Source organism: Quercus robur, chromosome 4, assembly GCF_932294415.1.
Source record: "Quercus robur chromosome 4, dhQueRobu3.1, whole genome shotgun sequence".
In the NCBI taxonomy this organism is placed as follows: Eukaryota; Viridiplantae; Streptophyta; class Magnoliopsida; order Fagales; family Fagaceae; genus Quercus; species Quercus robur.
In genome coordinates, this window is record NC_065537.1 from 17330373 (window position 1) to 17339165 (window position 8793).

General features: G+C 36.9%; 1 long non-coding RNA gene across 1 annotated transcript; it reads right to left on the reverse strand.

The window, feature by feature from the left end:
• Positions 1–604: 604 nt before the first annotated feature.
• Positions 605–6849, reverse strand: LOC126720710 (uncharacterized). The gene is made up of 2 exons (XR_007653614.1): positions 6766–6849; positions 605–6356 (listed from the first exon to the last, which is right to left on the reverse strand). It is a non-coding gene; the product is annotated as an uncharacterized LOC126720710 (long non-coding RNA).
• Positions 6850–8793: the final 1944 nt, after the last annotated feature.

Here is an 8793-nt window from a genome sequence, read left to right on the forward strand (position 1 = left end):
GCATATATGATGCATGTAATGAATTCACATATGATGCATGTAATGAATGCACATATGATGCATGCTCTAATGCACAAAAATAAAACTTGTTCAATTTTACCCAATTTCACCAACAATTGACTTGAACAAAAGTGTTTTAAACAAAAACCCCAAATTTTGAAAAACCCATGTTTCAAAACCAAATCAAATTGATCAATTAACCATTATACTAGTTAGAAAACATCATATAATGATTTAATCCATCAATTTCACAAGTCAATTTCAATATGAAGAAAATGTGATAGGCCAAGAATGTATTGACCCCTTTGGAAAATTAAACAATTAATTAGCCAAGTTAATTAATTCAGTCAATTTAGTATACAATAGCGTGGTAGCACAAACAAATCACCAACTAAAGTAAATGCAGTGGAAAATAAATTTGACATGGGTGATTTGTTTACGAATGGAAAAAACCACCGAGGCAAAACCCCATTGGGAGAATTTAAGGTCACCACTCCCGAGAATCCACTATTATCAAAATAAGCTGTTACAAGTAAGGAATCCTAGTACCTTATACCAACTTACAGTTGAACCCTTACCCCAATACCCAATTGGACTTGCAATGTAATGACAATCTCTCCTTTCAATGCACAGATCCAAGTACGTGACTAACCAATCGATACACAGATCCAAGTACGTGACTAACCAATCGATACACAGATCAAAGTACATGACTAACACACCAACTTGAGGAAGATGTTGGCTGCAAAGTTCTTTAGCTCATGCAACCGATGAAGATCAAGAAGCTCCTTAGTTACGAAACCCTTAGCGCAAAGATGCAGTAGCTTCTTCAAAGAATATGATGAACTAGGGCAAATTGTCTCGAGTCACAATATGTGTGTAACAACAATTGCAACAACCTTTGCATCAAGTGAGACGGCCCTTAAAATAATCCTTATATATGCTTAGGGTTATGAGAAAAGAAACCCTACACAAATATACATGGATATGCGTGAAAATTGATTTGGAAATTTGATTTTCGTAATTCTTGATAGATACTGTTTCTGTCAAGCTGCTATCGAGTTTCGTGATTAAACCTCGATAGATATTATCTGTTGAGTTATCTGTCGAGATTTAATGAATAGCACTTCTTCACTTGTTTCTTGGACAGTTTTGCATGGCTTCAATACTAGACTTGAACTCATGTTCCTTGAAGTACTAAACCCATCCTAGATCTAGACAATTACAAGTAAAGTGCGTTTTGTCAAAGGATTAGCCAATTTACATAACATATGTTCTAACAAGTTCCAAATATGTCCTAACAATCTCCCCCTTTGGCAGTCTGTGACAAAACCACAACAAACAAATGAAGTATGAGGGAAGTCTTAAATCATTAAACTCATAAACACTTGTTGAATACAATAAAATCTAATCCTATCACAAACTCTTGAAAACTTTGCAAGAAGAGAGTTTATGGCATGATAAATTTTGACAACCTGTCTTTTTGAAACACTTTAAACAAAACTCATTAAGACATCTTAGTGTGAAATAGAAATAAAGAATTGCATACATAAAGAAACATGTGTATAAAGAGAGAAAAGAAATAAGTACAATGTATGTCATCAATAAAATGGTCACAAGACCGGTGTATAGGAGGATAATGTAACTAAGATAAAGAAAAAAAAAGTACATATAATCCTCACTACATCCCTAAAAAAAAAAAAAAAAGAACACTCTCCTTAACAAAAAAGTCCTATCCTAACTTTGCCCCTAGATACACTACTCTCATCATCCCAATCAAAACTATTCACCTTTTTTGTCAGGAATGACAAAGGGTAAGTCACCGAGAGGTCGTCATCTCATCATTACTAGAAGAGCTAGCATCCTCATCCTTATCATCATCACCAATACCATCATCAGCATCCTCATCCGCCAAAAACTCGGGCAAAGGAGAAGGTGAAGCGACGAAGCCACCCGTTTGAGCCTATCTTCATGCAATATGACAACAATGAGTGTTCACTTGACACAAATCATCACTGGGAGTGTCAAGGTGAGCATCCATGCGCTTAAACATCATCATGATGGCCTTAAGATTCACACCACTCGCTGAAGAAGAAGGAGCGGAGGTGGATGGAGCAAAAGGGGCTGGAGGAACAGTTGTCTCTATTTGTGGCCGCTTCGGTCGAAGCTGGGCCTCACTCCGTCTAACAGACGTCGCGCTAATGGCACCCATGGTGGGAAAGAAAGGAGAATTAGGTAGAGGGATCAAAAGATGGTGAAGAATCCTCGTGATAGCCAAAGGAAAGATGAACTTATCACAGGTCACCGTATCTCTATAGACATCGATGAGAGAAAGGATAAAGTGAGAAGGAAAATCTATAGAGAGGTCCTTAAGAATGGATAGCAAAAATCGAGCATGAGGCTTTGTAATGAAGTTATATGAGACAATGGATGGAGAACGAATGCCATCACCATGTTAAGAAATCTCGGACCTTTTGCAAAATTCGAGCATAGAGTGTTTTGATGACCACCCCATGTAGAAGGTTTCTCACAAAAGTGAGAAATGAGCTCGTCTTTGGACATAGTCCTCAGACGCTGATAAGCGGGGTAGTCAGGATGCGCTATCCGTGGAATGTCTAGTATCTCGGATACAAGATCCGGAGTGACTACAATATGTGTACCTCTGACATACGTAACAAATCGAGGCACAGAGGTATCGAAACCATGCATATTGGACTATAACTCTTGTAGGACCACAATAGGACAACTTACGGGTATCTCACAGAGAGATTCCCATCCCTGAGTGTGAATGAAACTGGTTAGAGCAGTATCGGAAAAGTTCGATAGAATCACGTGGCGCTCAAGATGAATGCCATGTTTAGAAAAGTTCTCCGAGAAATCCTTATGGGCCTTCTCATCACGGAACCGAATGTGAGTTGGAGTAGGATCAGAAGATGTCCCAGAATGTAGATGGTTTCGAGACGGAGTAGATTTGCACTTGGGTTCCATGCGTAGCCTATCCGAGAGAGAGCAAGAGGGAGAAAAACAGAAACACGGTATCACAACCCAAAACAGATGTAGAGAAAAGAAAGGGTACATATGCATGAAAAAGAATATGAACAAGTGACATGCAAAAAATAAATACATCATGGATTCAACCCAATCCAAACCTAACAGCACACAATTCAATCAACACACCTATAATGCATGAAACATTGTGAAAATGCAAATGGAATGCAATGCATGATCATATAGCATTAAATAAGAAACACCTAACCCCAAAATTTCACCAAAATCTCAAAAGTTTGCAAAAACCCCCAAAATTTCAAGAGAACCCAAAACCTAGGTCTAAATGCATGAGAAAAAAGAGAATAAAGAAACATACCAAGTGATTTGAGACAACATTAGGAATAAAATCACGTGAATAGGAGGTTTAGAGTGAGAAAAGAGTGTTTGGGTCAAGAGAAAAACTTTTTCAGTTGAGAGAGAAAAGTGAAAATGAAGTCTGGTTTCGCTGTCAACATATATATAGAAATTGCAGCATGATGGATCGAGGATCTGTCGACATCTGTTGAGCACTAAATCTCGGCAAATATGAATCTGTCGAGGTGCTGTCGAGAATCTATCGATGGCAAAATCACCTCGATGGATCGAGATTCTATCGAGAATTTATCGGCCAAACAGAAACTTTCTCGATGGATCGAGAATCTGTCAAGCAGCTATCGAGACAAATTTCAGATAGCTCGATGGATCAAATATGCGATAAGATCTGTCGAGAAAAGAAGTACAAGAGGCTCGATAGATAGAAAGCTGTCGAGAATCTATCGAGAATTTATCGAGCTTGATAAAAAGCAGTTTTTCAAAGAGAGGAAAAACACATAGAGATGAATGCAAGCAAGCAAGCTACTCAACAATAGATCCAATCAACATGTTAAGCTTTTAAAAACATCTCTTAACAAGAAAATGCAAAGCATTCATGATCCAAAACACACACACACTAAACAAGTCTAACCAATTTTATATTTCAAAAACAAGCTAAGATAGTTTAGTGAGTATACATTAACACATGTATTCCTTCTGATGGCCAAATCACATTGTACCTGCACATGTATCAAAAGTAGCAAAAAATTTTGCGTGTTTTGTGTGAAAACATAACAAAAGTGCATAAGTGTCTCATGTTATGATGATTTGAGATATGAGAAAATAAATTTTACTCACACACAATCATAACTGCTTGATGGAGACTATCACCTTCATGGTACATCCTATAACTCCCACATCTCCTAGAAACATGCTTACAACCATATTTAAAAGCATTTTAATTCCTTTTACATTTTTTTTTTTTTGTTGCATATTTTTTGTTTTTGAACATATCATGCATAGGCATATAAGAGAGAGAAAAGAAATACCCAATTATGTTAAGCCAAAAACATCACAATTTTGCTATGCTGAAGCACATAAATGTTATTCATGATTGGCAAGCTTTTAGTGGTGAGATGGTTATTTATTCATTTCTCTTAGAATTTTTTAGTCCTTCCTATCAAAAAAAGTGATATGAATGTTAAGTATAAGAGATTACTTAATCATACTCATCACAAACAAGAGCCACAAAGCTCACTTACTTAGTTGTGCATTGAGATGCTCATATAAGCTACAAAAGATACAAAGTTTAGAAAACTTTGTTTCAATGGCCATGCAAGGTACACAAGTATCAATGTACATAAAACACACACTATTTTTGTATTTTTCTGAGTTTTTAATTTTTTATATATTTATTTTTATGAAAAAACAAATAAAACTAAAACTGAAAACAAATAAACAAAAACATGTTAAATAATGCAAAGCATAAAACTAGATGCAAATGCATGAGGAAATAGGAGAAAGAGGAGAGATCACTCCATGGAGATTACACCAATGTTTTGGTGTAGGAATTCAAACTGTTTGCTATCAAGAGGCTTAGTGAACAAATCAGCCTTTTGATCATCAGTGTGAATGAACTCAAGAGTGAGTGTGCCATCTTCGGCAAGCTTTTGAATGAAGTGGTGTTGTATCTCTATATGTTTTGTTCGAGAATGTTGAACATGATTCTTAGAGATGTTTATGGCACTGGTATTGTCACAATAGATGGTAAGATGTTCTTGATGAATACCATAATCAAAGAGGAGTTTTTGCACCCACAGAAGTTGGGTGTAGCACCTACTGGCAGTGATGTATTCAGTCTTAGCAATGGATAATGAGATGGAATTCTGCTTCTTACTCATCCAAGAGACAAGATTATTACCCATATAAAAACAACCCCCCGAAGTACTCTTTTTATCATCAGCATTCCTAACCCAGTTAGAATCAAAATACCCAGCTAAGACATCATTGGTGTCCTTGCTATACCACACACCAAAATCGGCAATGGATTTGACATACTTTATGATTCTGTTCAAAGCAATCTTATGAGACTCTTTGGGATTTGCCTGATATCTAGCACACACTCCAACATTGTAACTAATGTTAGCTCTACTAGTAGTAAGGTAAAGAAGACTACCTATCATGCTTCTGTATAGAGAATAATCAACACTTTTTCCTAAGAAATCAATAGTGAGTTTAACATTTGGGATCATAGGGGTTTTAGCAGAACTAGCAAATTCCAAAGTAAACTTTTTCACAAGATTTTTAGCATATTTAGATTGAGATATAAATATACCTGACTTTTGCTAACGGATCTGGAATACTCTCCAATCATGCTTATCTTGAACTCGGCTTGCATAAGTTTGGAGAAATTATGAGCAAGTTCATCCTTCGTAGACCCGAAGATGATATCATCAACATAGACTTGAGCAACTATCAACTCGCCATCTTCCCTTTTGATAAAGAGTATTTGATCAACTTGTCCTCTTGTGAAACCATGTGAGACCAAATATTGTGTAAGCCAGTCATACCAAGCTTTGGGTGCTTGCTTTAATCCATAGAGGGCCTTCATGAGGTGCAATACATGATCCGAAAAGTGTGGATCAACGAATCCTTTGGAACCCAATCAAGAGTGCAGTCTTCGCATCCATTTGGTAAAACTTGAACTTCAAGTGACAAGCCAAGGCCAGGATAACCCTAATGGATTCGATACGAGCTACAGGAGCAAATGTCTTATCAAAATCTACTCCTTCCACTTGAGAGTATCCTTGAGCCACAAGATGAGCCTTGTTGTGGATTACATTTCCCTCCTCATCAGTTTTGTTGCAGAATATCCACTTTGTGCCAATGATGTGCTCTCTTTCTGGCCTAGGTGCTAGGGTCCAGATATCATTCCTTTAAAACTGAAGTAGTTCATCATGCATGGCCTTAACCCAACTTTCATCCTGGAGAGCATCCTCCACTTTGGTGGGTTTAACCTGTGACAAATAGCAAGAATAAGACACAAAGTTAGCAACACATTTATCAACTATACGCTTTCTCAGTGTAAGTTCATTCATATTTCCCACAATAACTTCAAGAGGGTGATTCATTTTGATCCTTGAGGAAGGTCCTTTCTCTTCATGAGATTTAGAATCAAGTGATGTAAGAATATCTACAGAGACTTGTACAACACTTGGAGTACTTGGAGATACAGGCTCTTGATCAACTATTTCTTGAACAATCCTTCCCTACGAAGGAACTGATCCCCTTAAGATGCTTCCCTTCTACGGACTCAAGTAAACTACCTAAATGAGCAAAAAAGAAGGCTATGGAAGGACAATATGCTCTAACAGCAGAATAATCTACCATGGAAGAGCCAGAAAAGAAGAAGCACGAAGGACTTACCAGGAAATGCTGAACAAAGAAAGGAAGCTCAGAGGAGAAACAAACCCTAGAACAGAGAATTGAATAAGGAAAAATACAAAAAAATACAAAAAAAAAAAAAAAAAGTAAAGAGGAGTGAAAAACGCAAAACAAGTGGCCAAAACTCACGCAGGAAAACCGAGACATGTTCGCACGTCAAACACATCCTAGCCGTACTCGTGGGGCCCAACCACCCAGACATCAAATCCTTATAAATGTACAGCACACGGAATATGAAGCGTCAGATGAATTTGTTTTAATCTCGTCTTTTAGACGAGATAACAAACAAAGGGGTAGCTGATGAACTAGAAATTTATGGTTGTCATTATACAAAGATTGTCATTCACCTAGAGAAGATATTACGCATTTATTACGATCATTGATGACAAAACGTAACTAATGGATCAACGGTCACAGAATGAGCTGTGGCCTCCAGACAAAGATTCTGTAATGCACTAGCCGTTGAGCATAATTGCAGCACATCATTGCCCATTAATGAGGCATACAACTATAAAAGAGAAGATAACAGAAACTAAAGGTACACACAAATATTCTATGAAATCATTTTCTACTCATTTTCTCTCTAGAATCTTTCTCCCTTACTGATTTAAGCATCGGTGGCGGTTTGGCTAACGCCACACCGGTGTGTTACTCTTCCACCCAGTTCATTTCGCAGGTTTCTCATCCACAGAGACAACCCCATTCATAGCATTGTCCATCCGCTACGAGGAGGAGCTTAACTGTTGATTTTTTGCATCATCACAGTTAATGTAAAGAAATTTGGGGTTAGCTAGACAAATTTGTGTTTCGTGTTCTAAAGTGATTTGCCCTTAGATGTATTAGTTGGGTATACAATTTAACAATTATATAGTTAGAGGTTGTTATTTTTTGTCATGTGATGCTGATTAATCTTACCCATGATTAATCTTTTCGCTGGCTCCCTAGAAAAATCTTAAAAGCATCCGAGAAGATGGAATGATGTTAAGGAACTGTATCATAAAAAATGGGCCAGCTCTTCAAGTTACTCAGAATTTGATACCCCTTTTAGTTTATCCTTAAATTACACTATTGCAGATTTTCGTTCTATAGAATATTTGACACACACGCTAAATGTGTCCACCGTTCTTGTCAAATCAAGGGTTTAGTATCTATTCATAAGAATAATTTGTACGAGTAGAACCGAACTATTGTAGTATATATAAGGCACAAGAACATATAGACAAACATATATAATTCGTCACTTATTTAGCCTATGTAAATCTCGAAAAGGTTAAAGATACATATTCAAAGCAGTTCCACTAGGGAGAAAGACAATAAGTGGAACTGCTTTGAATCTTTCTTTCTCCCTAGTGGAACTGCTTTGAATATGTATCTTTAACCATTTCGAGATTTACATAGGCTAAATAAGTGACGAATTATATATGTTTGTCTATATGTTCTTGTGCCTTATATATACTACAATAGTTCGGTTCTACTCGTACAAATTATTCTTAAGAATTGATACTAAACCCTTGATTTGACAAGAACGGTGGACACATTTAGCGTGTGTGTCAAATATTCCATAGAACGAAAATCTGCAATAGTGTAATATAAGGATAAACTAAAAGGGGTATCAGATTCTGAGTAACTTGAAGAGCTGGCCCATTTTTTATGATAAGGGGTATCAAATTCTGAGTAACTTGAAGAGCTGGCCCATTTTTATGATACAGTTCCTTAACATCATTCCATCTTCTCGGATGCTTTTAAGATTTTTCTAGTGAGTCAGCGAAAAGATGAATCTTGGAAGAGATAAATAATGTAATCTACAAAATGATAAAAAAGATTTGTAAGACATAAAGATGCTTTTAAGGTTGGTGAAGTCTGAGAGTAGCAACTATAAAAAGCATGGCTTTGTGGCTATTTCAGAGCAGACGGACCTTCACCTTCAGCTCCAAAATCCAAATATTTCAACCATGTTTGCCCTGTTGTTCATGTTGTTTACCACCATCACCGCACTACTAATTCCAACCC